Source organism: Ambystoma mexicanum, chromosome 1q (genome assembly GCF_040938575.1).
Source record: "Ambystoma mexicanum isolate Mex_15411 chromosome 1q, UKY_AmexF1_1, whole genome shotgun sequence".
Lineage (NCBI taxonomy): Eukaryota > Metazoa > Chordata > Amphibia > Caudata > Ambystomatidae > Ambystoma > Ambystoma mexicanum.
In genome coordinates, this window is record NC_090922.1 from 21649228 (window position 1) to 21661454 (window position 12227).

The window sequence follows — 12227 nt, forward strand, 5'->3', positions numbered from 1 at the left end:
TACACGCGGATGTGCACTTTTTTCACGTGCAAAATCACTCCGTATCAAGCTGGCCACTTGACAACACATGGAAGTCCACGCTCCTGCCCAAAAGGCCATTTTCCTGCCCCCAAGAGCCCCGAGCACGCTCCCACCTGCCATCTGCTGCTGCCCACATGCCCTGCTATTTGGTGCCTGCACATCAGCCATCTGCAGGGGTCCAGTTGCTGTGTCCACCCCTGCTGGAACAGAAGACTCCCGATTGATATACCATCGCTCCACAGCCCAGCCCCAAGAACCAGTTGCCCAACCACACCTGCCTTGGGGGGGCGCCATGTCGGGGCAAACACCATCCGAGACCACTGGCGACCCCAGCCAGAGAGGCAGAGGGCCACCAGCTTCAGTGAGAAGGAAGTTGGTATCCTGGTAGAGCAAGTTCTGGGGCATTATGATGCCTTCTTCACACCATTGCGCCGACAAGGAAGGACGGGAGAGGATCTGGGAGGATGTAGTGGTTGCCATCAACGTGGAGGGGGTGGCAAACCGCGACATCAAGCATGTCCGGAAACGCTGGGAGGACTTCAGGTGCAGAACCCTCAAGAAGGCCCGGCGCTTCATGAAGGCAGAGGATGCAGAGGGGTGCCGGGTCAGCCTGACCAACATCCAGACGAGGGTCCTGGAACGCATAAGACCAGCGCTCCATGCCCAGATCCTTTGGAGGGAGACCTGTCTGGAGTCGAGCGGTAAGTGGCCATGCATTGCTGTGTGACACAGGGCATGTTGCAGTGTGCTGGTAGACAGCTACTTGCCTGTATATGTAACATAGGCCATGTATGGATGTGCATGTGCAGGGACATCATGATAATGCATGTGAGACCAGTAATGCGTGCACCACATGGATGGTGCATGTGTTGCAATGCAACATGGGGAGCAGCATGCGGAATGCACACATGAATGCATGCCTGTCCCTGTTCTTGGATATGGATGGGGGTGAGAAATTGGTTCTGCTCTCATTTACATGTATGGTGTACATGTCTGTGTGTCTGAGAAGCGTGTGTGTGACTTTGAAACGCCATGGATGCATGACACATGTCCGTGATGATGTGTAGATTCACTTATTCAGTCTGGTCACCCTTGTATCCACTTTGTCTGTGGTGTACGAACCATGATGCATAACCCTCCGGTGATGTGTGTGCATGGGATCAGTATGAGCCATGATGCATGTGAGTTTTAAGGCAACATTTATGTCAATAGAGGCCCTTTTACATGGATGCTGATGTTGATTGCACACACCGTGCCTGTTTCTGCATGTGTGTTGCCTGCATTGACCCATGTGTTGTGGAGGGACAGGATGGAAGTGACGTTTGACAGTGCCACTCATGTGTTATTGCTTCCTGTTTAGGGGACTATTGTACAGTACCCTGATGCTTGTGTTCTGTGTCTCCCTCTACGCAGCGTCGAATGAAGAAGAGGGCGGAGACGGCGCTGTGGAGATAAGCGGCGGGGATGACTCCACCAGGCCGTGACGCAAGTCCCAGCCAACCTCCCAGGAATTGCCATCATCCGGAGCCAGGGGACTGGTGCCGCGTCTGCCACTACGGCTGTAGCAGAAGAGCCGGGTGAGCCCCCACAGGGGCTTGCAATGGCAGAAGACGGTGCAGAGACATCCAGGTTGGTGGTCTCCACAGAGGAGGAGGAGCCCGCTACTGAGCCGCTCATGGGGCGTGGTGGGGGTAGTACCACTGGTGCAAGTGGTGCAGTCCGGGCCAGGGTCAGGAGGCAGCACAGGTTGCCGCGGAGGGGCCTGTGCATGTCGCTGTCCCTGACCCTGTGACTGCACCACCATGCACCAGCAGGGATGCCCCGTCCCAGGCCCGTCCGCAGGTAGGGGGGAGGCCCACGTCATCTGGCTCTCCACAACCTGCAGACGAGGAGTCCCATGACTGTATGGGCACAGTTGGGAGGGGCCATGGTCGGTGGGTTCCTACATGTGTTGCGCACTATGGCGGACCTCTCCTCCTCTGTGGAGACTATGCACCAGTCGTTCTCCCTGCCGTCTTCCGGCCCAGATTCCACCAGGGCCCCCTGTGGACCTGGCCTGACCAACACAGCCAGCTTGGTGGAGATCCCATCCCTGCCACAGTCGGGAGTCGGCGGTCCAGCAGGGGTGGACACCCCAACAACTGGAGACCAGCAGATGTAGGATGTGCAGGCATCATCGTACAGGGCACATGGACAACAGCAGCAGCAGGCTCTAGGTGGTAGCGATGATGGCTCGGGGCCATCAACATCAGAGGGGCAGGCATCGGCCAGAGGGCAGGAGGACCCTGTAATGGGAGTGTCTTCCGTGTGGCTGTGGTTGGGCCATCGGATAGGTGCGGAGCGGCGGCGGGCGGAAGAGGCGCGGCTCACCATGGTCAGGGCGGAGTTCTCCATGCACCGGGCGTTGAGGTGGGTTGAGTGCCTCGAGGCAACTCGTAGGGAGTTAGAACAGGCCATGACTGCATCCCTGCGAGACCTCGGGGCCAGCGCAGAGGCCCGCCTCCAGGAGATTGATATGGAGTTCGATGATGCTCTGGCCCACAACATCACAGAGTGAGCCGTAGGACTTGCCTGCCGCCATTGTATATAGTTAGTTGGTGTTAGATTTCCTTTCTCTTCTTTTTTCTTTTGGGACGCTTGGGCAATGCCCCACGTTTTTGTATATAGTTCTTAATTAGGTAGGGTTTTTTTTCTAGGTTTCATTTAATTTGTTGGGCTCATGGACTCTGGTTTCAATCTTTGTACATAGTTGGACTGTGGATTTCTGAGAAAACATTATTTTACATCACCATGGATCAATGGATTTTAAAATTTAGGTTTCCTTTGGATTTGCTTTAGTGGACAAGGAATTTGGACTCACTTTATTTTGGATTACTTTGGATTGTGACTTCATTTTTTTTTTCATTTTTGGACATGGATTTTTTTCCTGTTTGAAATTATTTTCATGCTTTGATTCAATTTGCTTAATTTTGTGCACAATACATTTTGATTTATTACTTCCATGTGTGGTATTCGCTCATTGGTTTACTGCATGTCACAATGTGGGTTTACACAATCACTGACTTCCAGTTTGTGTGTGTGACGGACATGTGTTGATGTGCATAGTTGACTTTTGGTTTGTGACAAGAAATAGGCCTTTCAGTGTGGGGTGGATGGGAAACTTGATTGTGTCTCAAGACTGGGGTGGCGTGCAGTGGGATTTTGGTGGACATGAGGCCCATGAATGTGCATCTTTATGACATGTTGGGTGAGGACATGAGTCGGGGCCTGCTGGCAGGTGCCCGTCAATGCTGGATGGGTGGGGGTGCAGGGGGACATGTGTCGGGGCCTGCTGGCAGGTGCCTGTCAATGCTGGGGGTGCAGGGGGACATGTGTCTGGGCCTGCTGGCAGGTGCCTGTCAATGCTGGATGGGTGGGGGTGCAGGGGGACATGTGTCGGGGCCTGCTGGCAGGTGCCTGTCAATGCTGGGGGTGCAGGGGGACATGAGTCCGGGCCTGCTGGCAGGTGCCTGTCAATGCTGGATGGGTGGGGGTGCAGGGGGACATGTGCCGGGGCCTGCTGGCAGGTGCCTGTCAATGCTGGGGGTGCAGGGGGACATGAGTCTGGGCCTGCTGGCAGGTGCCTGTCAATGCTGGGTGGGTGGGGGTGCAGGGGGACATGTGTCGGGGCCTGCTGGCAGGTGCCTGTCAATGCTGGGGGGGTGGGGGTCCAGGGGGACATGACTCGGTGCTCACTGGTGCATGGTGACATGTGGGCTGGCTGGGGGGCATGGCCAGGGTTGATGGGCTGCCTATGGGACATGACCAGGGGTGCAGGGTAGTCCCTGTGGTGTGGGCTGGCTGCAGGGGATGGGGAGGGGGTACAGGGCACACCTGGGAGGACCCACACTGCCAATTCACGTGTGGAACTCCCCGCGCACCCCTCAGAATACACGTACCACGCTCACCCAGCTACATTGCGTGTGATTCTCCCCGTGCACCCCTCAGAATACACGTACCCCGCTCGCACAAGGCCTATCGCGTGTGATTCTCCACGCGCACCACTGAAATACACATACCCGTTCGCACAAGGCCTATCGCCTGTGATTCTCCACACGCACCCCCGAAATACACGTACCCGCTCACACAGGGGGTATCGCATGTGATTCTCCACGCGCACCCCCGAAATACACGTACCCCGCTCGCACAGGGCCTATCGCGTGTGATTCTCCACATGCACCCATGAAATACACGTACCCGCTCACACAAGGCCTGTCGCTTGTGATTCTCCACGCACACCCCCAAAACACACGTACCCCGCTCGCACAGAGGCTATTGCGTGTGATTCTCCACACGAACCCCAGAAATACACGTACCCGCTCGCACAAGGCCTGTCACGTGTGATTCTCCACGCGCACCCCCGAAATACACGTACTCTGCTCGCACAGGACCTATCGCGTGTGATTCTCCATGCGCACCCCTGAAATACACGTACCCGCTCGCACAAGGCCTGTCGCGTGTGATTCTCCATGTGCACCCCTGAAATACACGTAGCCCGCTCGCACAAGGCCTATCATGTGTGATTCTCCATGCGCACCCCCGAAATACACGCACCCGCTCACACATGGCCTATCGCGTGTGATTCTCCATGTGCACCCCCGAAATACACGTACCCCGCTCACACAGGGCCTATGGCATTTGATTCTCCACGCGCACCCTGAAATACACGTACCTGCTCGCACAAGGCCTGTCGCACGTGATTCTCCACGCGCACCCCCGAAATACACGTACCCTGCTCGCACAAGGCCTATCGTGTGTGATTCTCCATGTGCACCCCCGAAATACACGTACCCGTTCGCACAGGGCCTATCGCGTGTGATTCTCCACGCACACCCCGAAATACACGTACCCGCTCGCACAAGGCCTATCGTGAGTGATTCTCCACACGCACCCCTGAAATACACGTACCCCGCTCGCACAGGGCCTATGGCGTGTGATTCTCCACGCGCACCCCCGAAATACACGTACCACTCGCACAAGGCCTGTCACGTGTGATTCTCCACGCGTAACCCCGAAATACACGTACCCCGCTCACACAGGGCCTATCACGTGTGATTCTCCACGCGCACCCCTGAAATACACGTACCCACTCGCACAAGGCCTGTCGCATGTGAGTCTCCACGTGCACCCCCGAAATACACGTACCCCGCTCGCACAAGGCTTATCACGTGTGATTCTCCACGCACACCCCTCAGAATACACGTATCCCGCTCGCACAAGGCCTATTGCTTGTGATTCTCCACATGCACCCCGCTGCGAGCGGGGTACGTGTATTCAGAGGGGTGCGTGGGGAGTTTTACAGACGTTTTCATGGTTGGGGGGCTGTATGCTGGTCCACTGGCCTGTGCGCCATGTACGGGATTTGTGCACTGTTCATGGCACACAGGGCGGGGTTGGGTGCGTAACTGGCACTGCTGCAGGTTCGCTAAGCCATTCTGCGCCACAGCTGGTTATGGATGTTAAAATCCATGAATACGATGTGCACGGGAATGGATTTTGGCGCACATGGCTGGCGCAGATTGCCACATGCGCACACTGTGGGCCAGCCACATGCGCCACTTGTGTGCCGGATTCTATGAATTACCCCGATAGTCTCTGAGTCTCACCGGGTGGCCTGGTCCCGCCCGCAGAGGGTACCTGTCATGGTGTCGCGCGGACACCCTTGTATGGCTGATCTCTTCCCAAATCTCTTCTCCTAATGGTTGTTCGGGCACCATAATGGGAATTTCTGGGTAGGGTGTTTCTTCCTCCTGCTTGCTGTTTACGGGCCCTCCACCCACACACATTTGGGTAGTTGCTTAAACAAGATGCATTCCTGGCCATTGTTTCTGTGCCTCAACGAGCCGTTACTGGTGTGCCTCGTCAGTCTACGACTATCAAGGGTGTGTTATCGAATGGGAGTGTTAGTTTTGTTCTGTTTGTGTTGTTGAGGACTAGCAACTGATCTCCTGCTCTCAACTGTGACTTCCCGGCATGCATTCTGTTGCTTATGTAGGCGTTCACTATGATCACATTGATGTGGACATGTTGCTGATCCATGGTCTTCGCCGTGGTAAATTTGTGATGTTAAATGGATGAGTTTAACAATGTTGCATGTGCCGGCTGGGGGTGCCTTTGTGGGTGCCTGTGCAGTGAGACGGTAGTTCCTCAGGAACTGGTATAGTTTAAATTGCCACAGGAGACCTTGTGCTTCGGCAATTCTGAGGATCTTATTCATTGTTCGCATGAAACGTTCAGCGTCCCCATTGGATTGGGGCCACCGGGATGTGATGTGGTCGTGGCGTATGTGTAGATCTTCCAGAAACATATTGATTTCCTTCCATTGAAAGGGCGGTCTGTTGTCACTCTTCATTGATCTGGGGAGGCCGTGTGTGGCAAAAAAGAATTCTAGAGTGGATAGTACCATTTCAGCAGATGTTGGGGTACCGGGAGTAGTCTATTGCTACCAGAAGGTATGTTTATTCCTGGACTGAGCAGAAGTCCACACTTATCGATCCCCACCACAATGTGCCTCTTGGGGCAGAGCAGATGGGATCTGGTCTTGGAGGAGCTCCCATGGGAGGCAGGAGGACACCATTTCATCCACCCTCGAGTCTTCTGTGAAAACCACACCCTGCTTCTGATCCTTGCTTTTGTTCGAACTAGGCCTTGGTGTCCCTGAACCTGTGTACCCAACACTAGGCCCTTTAAGATGAGGTAGCAATACATTGAAATGGATGGGGATGCAGAATATACTCAAACATCAATAATCAGACTGAATCAGGAAGTTGGCAAAGAACGTCTGTTTTAATATCAAGTGTCTAAAACAGGTAGTATAACGAACATCAATGAACATCCGCTGAATCTTCTCACTCAGCGAGTTTAATAAAAAATGCAAGTTATATAGCAAAAACCCATCATCATTGACGTCAATCTACGTGGCAAACTACAAAAACCTACTTGGGAAAGTGATTGGCTTAAAGGGAACATCTAGGTATACGTTCCATACTTGGTTGGGAAAGTGATTGGATCTCTAACAGTAAGCCCTCGTCTAGTGCAAGTCACTACAAACGTCATCATATACACAATGTCCCACTGGTTACATAAACTATAGGGCTATCTATCTTCAACTGTTTGCCACCCTTGTACCCCTCTGTAATATTCTACCCAAGCTAGCAGCACGCAGGCTGGCACCCAGGTGCTGGTCGGCTGGTCATAACCATAGCTTCCCACCTAATTAGCCTACCACCTATCATCACTGTTGCAGTCTGCCAGTCAATTAGCCTTTGAAAATAGCCTTGGAAATGTTCTCTGTGACTGAGAATAAAAGGGAGTATAGGCATATAGGATACAGCTCAACTCAGTATCTATTTTCATCCAACCATGTGACTGGAGACCATGTTTCAGAGCATCTCTGTATTTAAAATCCTTTTAAATTATGAACCTCTGACATCTTCAATGTTATTGCTCCTCACCTCAGACAGGAGTTTGTTCTTTTCACATGTTTTGTAGCCACTGCGTGAACTTCCAAGCTCACAGTGGCCTTGACTTTCTGGTACTGGGCCAGCCTAGCTTCTACTGAATTTACCTGCGGTATTAGCTGTTTTCCAACTGTGCCACCCTTTTTATTCAAGGGTTCACACTCTGCTAAAGTGCGTTGTGGAACATCCATAGTCCATACATTCCTATGCATACACGTTGGCGCATCACAGTAATCTATTCACAACGCAGCCAGCCTTTAAGAATACTTTGTCTGCTCACGTTACTGCGTCTGTACAAATGTAAAATGATTTGGCATTTTCTTCATCGTTTCTGTGGCATGAGCATCTTCACCTCGAGCCTGAAATGTTGCTCATCTTTAACACCTCCTCCTTAGATCTAATAGAATGTTTATGGTCATCATCCTCTTTTCTGGATGCGTCAGCTGTGCTTCGCATTACGTCACCAATCTTCTTTCTTGCTCATTTTCACACTTCTTCCAGGAATTCATTCAAATGGCCATCATATTGTCGTGCGTGCATATATGGCTTCCTCAATGGGTACCTCACTACCAGGATTCTTTTTGGTATAGGTATTTCCACTGGCACTGCACGTGTCTCACACTCTGGCTCCCAACATATAGGCATCATGGGGGCAGAGGTTTGAGTCGGGGTACTTGGCTCCACCTCTACACTCCCCCCCCTGGGTGATTCATTGACCACTCTCCCATCATCCTTCACATCTAGACATCCTCATCTGAAGAAATGCCTTTTTCGGACTCATATCTTTATGACTCCTTTCAGGCATCCTGCTGATTTCATATGCTCATCTTTATTCCAGGACATAAGCATGCATCATCCATTTGGACTGCACTAGATCCATCTCCCAACATACTTATTGTGGTTCTTTGGGTACGGGAAGTTCGTTCCCTCAGGTTCATGGATGCTGGCCTTCACGTAGGGCCTCATTACACGGACGGCGGTAAGGGTTAACGGTCACCGTTAATGGCAACGGTGACCGTTAACCCTTACCGCCGTACTATGAGGTCCCTTTGCGGGTTGGTGCTCTAACGCCTGCTTTTTGCAGGCGTTAAAAACCAACCCGCTAAGGGACCTCGGAGCTAATTACGGCACCGCAAAATTGCGGTGCCGTAATTAGCGCCTTCCCCATTCCCATAGAGCCCTATGGGGCAGAAATGGGAATGGGGAAGGGCAATGGCGGAAGGGGGATTTACCGCCCCACCGACCTTGGAATGGGGCGGTAAATCCCCTTTCCGCCAAGGCGGTGCTGGTAATTTACCGGCATGGTCCAGGGTGCTAATAGCACCCTGGATCACCGCCTTCCGTGTAATGAGGCCCACAGTCTCTGATTTCTTCATCTGTCAGCTCTTTAGTTTTCCACCCTGATTCGACATCAATCATTATCTTCATTCCCACTGCCTTCTTTGCAGTCTTCTTACATTGGGAGATTATTATCTTAATCACACAAAATCCCAGCAAAACCATCACTATCGTGGCTCCAAGGAACTTCAATATGTCCACCATCCATTGTGGAACCCATGAGAAGACTGATCCAAACCAACTGTCATCAGCAATGTCTTCCACTTCATCTATCATCTGGAAATGTAATTTCGTCACCAGTGTTATGGCCTCTGTCAAGGTGCCATTCTCATCATCATGAGAAGGTATGAATGTGCAACATGATTCTCCGATTTTGTCACAAACATATCCATCCATAGCAGTAATCATGTCCAGAACATACCTATTCTGAAAAGTCATCAGTCGTATGGCTCTCACCTCTTCCTTGGTAGCATTGAATCCCTTTATGGTAGTGTTAATCGTCTTTAACAGTTCCCGCCTGGTTATTTGTAACCACTTGGTATTTGCTGCTGTCTGGATCCTGGGCATGAAGATTATCGTGAATATCAATGAGGTCTGACTGAATAATCTGTGTTCACATGGAATGGAATCAAAAGCTTCTATTGACTCAGCTCAGCAGATCTCTTTTTCCTCAGGTGAGCAACTGCTTTCAGAAATTCACCAATGTTCAAGTCACTTTTAGGAATCACCAACGCTGGAACATGGACGTTTACTATGGAACACCGTTCTCCCCAATCTCTGGGCAGCTTCATGTAAACTGTGGATCCACAGGCACAGTAGTGATCCATTATCACTGCAGTCCCAATGTTCATTCCTGGCACATCTAAGACTCAACCACAATTTTGATTCTCTCTAATCTTTCTTGTCCCATTGTTTCTGAAACACAGCTTTACACTCTCCAGAGGCACTATCTTTAAAGGCCCTCCTTAATCTTCGACCCATGTCAGTAGTTTAGCAAGTCTTGGCCATAAAGGTTTGTATCAATTTTCCACACTGCCAAAGGGTGGTTTGTAGCAACCAATCACTACCCACACTCTGCAGATAACCACACCTTCCTCCCATCCGTCTGGAGGAAGTACTGATGCCCAAATCTGCATTTGGCCACTGTCCTTTCATCTTCAAATTTCTCCTGCAGTTTTTCCTGGACTTTCAAGTCTTCTGTTTACTTCCCATCTGATTCCAGCTCCTTTCACTCCAGACTGTTCATATCTTATCACATGATTTCTGGTGTTTGCTCTTGCTCTTGACTTTGTGTCTTGAACATAATCATCTATGCCTGGAGCTGACAATTCTGTTGCCCATACCAAAGATGCTGTTCGACCCATGGACCGACCTCTTGCTCGGCAGAGTGCTATGTGAGATAGGCAATGTGTTGTCTTGTCTGAACATCTATTTCAATGGCTATGAATATCTTAGACTTTCCCATAGTGTAAGGAGTGTGTTCACATACATAGCATTCCTCCTCTGAGGTCCTCCTTCCCACCCCTTTCATATGCTGATACCACATGTTATTCCCCAAATGTGGTGTGCTATCTAGGTAATCATTCAATTCATGATCATCCTCTCTTGTAAATCTCTTATATCTCTTTCTTGCCTCATGAGCTTTTATAATCATCTCAGGAAGTTTATCAGCATAGTTCCTTCTTACTGCGGGAATCATAGGAACACTTGTTAGCAAAGTCGGTGTGTTTACATGAGCTACTGGTGCAGGGACAATCACATAGGGCCTTGGTTTTCGTAAGATTGCTATATCTATACCTTCCTTCTGCATAGGAAGATACATGAGAACCACTGCTCTCTTTGTACCAACGTAATAAACAATGTGTATCGTGAGAAACAGAAGAATGATGATAAATATAATACATGTATATATTATGTACCAAAACATCCAACTCCAGCAACAGTGGCTTCTCGTGCATCGCTGTGATCTCTCATTTTTTGCCCTATTATTATTATTATTGCTATCAATATTTCCAATCTTGCCTGTGATTACTTTAAGGAAGGAAAAAATAACCTTAATCAGGCAAGTTTGTCAGATGCTCAGGTAGTAGACAAATCTGTTTGATGATCTCATGTCTCAGCCAATTTATTGCAGCTCAATTTCTGGGATCCCTCAGACATACACTAGTGTTAGTATGTCGTCCAACAAGATAAGGATGTTTGTGGAGCAGAAAATAAAAGATCATTCCATGTAGTTTGTGAGCATCTACGTCAGATAGGACCATCTGTACTTTCCATACAGAACTCAGGTAGCTAGAGGATCTGCTCAATAATGGCTGTGAGCAATCTGCTCACAATGGGACAATTTTTAGGATCTTGCAGAAACAGGTGAACGTCACAAGTTCTCCCAACCAGCGCAGGATATGCACGAAGAATAAAGAGAAAAACAGCAGAAATGATCAGATGAGTGTTGCCATTAGATACCACAAAGGGTGCCTCCAAAGAGAAAGGAGTTGGAAAACTGCTCCCTCATCCAGTCATCGAAAAGTAATTTGAGGTTTGGCATTTTTTTCTTCAGGATCTCAATGCCTCACAGTCCAAGGCTAGCGAACTCCTGTGGCTCAAGAACAATAGCTTTTTCACTCCTTGCTTAGCAGCTACAAAGAGTGTCTCGGAAGAATCACAGTCCAATGTGCACACTTTCCCTCTGTCTACTTGACAATCTCTGCGTCCTTCTTCCTCATCATCGATCCAGTCTGCGCGTGTTGAACTTCTTCTCTGTGGCTTGCTTCCGAATGGGGTGGGGGTGCAGTGGTCTCTCCAGCTTAGACGTTTACTGCTGGCCATGCTCGATATACCATCTAAAATATTTGCCAGACAATCAGATTGGCTTCAGACAACAGTCGAGCATAACACACCACCTAATAGTATTATCCTCAGCCATTGATTATGCATGGACAAGAAGAAACCTGAACATATACTGTGCACTAATCGATTCCTCAGCCGCTTTTGTTTCGGTTCTTAGGAATCGATTATGGCATAAGTTGAGTTCATGGAACATACCCAAAGGGCTGTTAAAATGCTCATGTTATTGTATTCTGACACGTCTGTTTGGATACGCCTTGATGAAACAGGGAAATTGTCGACGATTATAACTACAAGTTGTGGAGTAAAGCAGGGTTGCATTGTGGCAGCAACCCTGTTCAACTTGTATTTTGCCGATATGAAAGATGCATTTGTGAATCTGATTACTTTTCCAGTCAAACTTGGCGCATCATCCGTGGGATGGCTAGCATATGCGGACAACTTGATATTGCTTGACCACACTCCAGCAGGCCTACAGAGGCTGCTTTATGCATTGGCTGCCTATTCTACCATAAATGGGTTAAA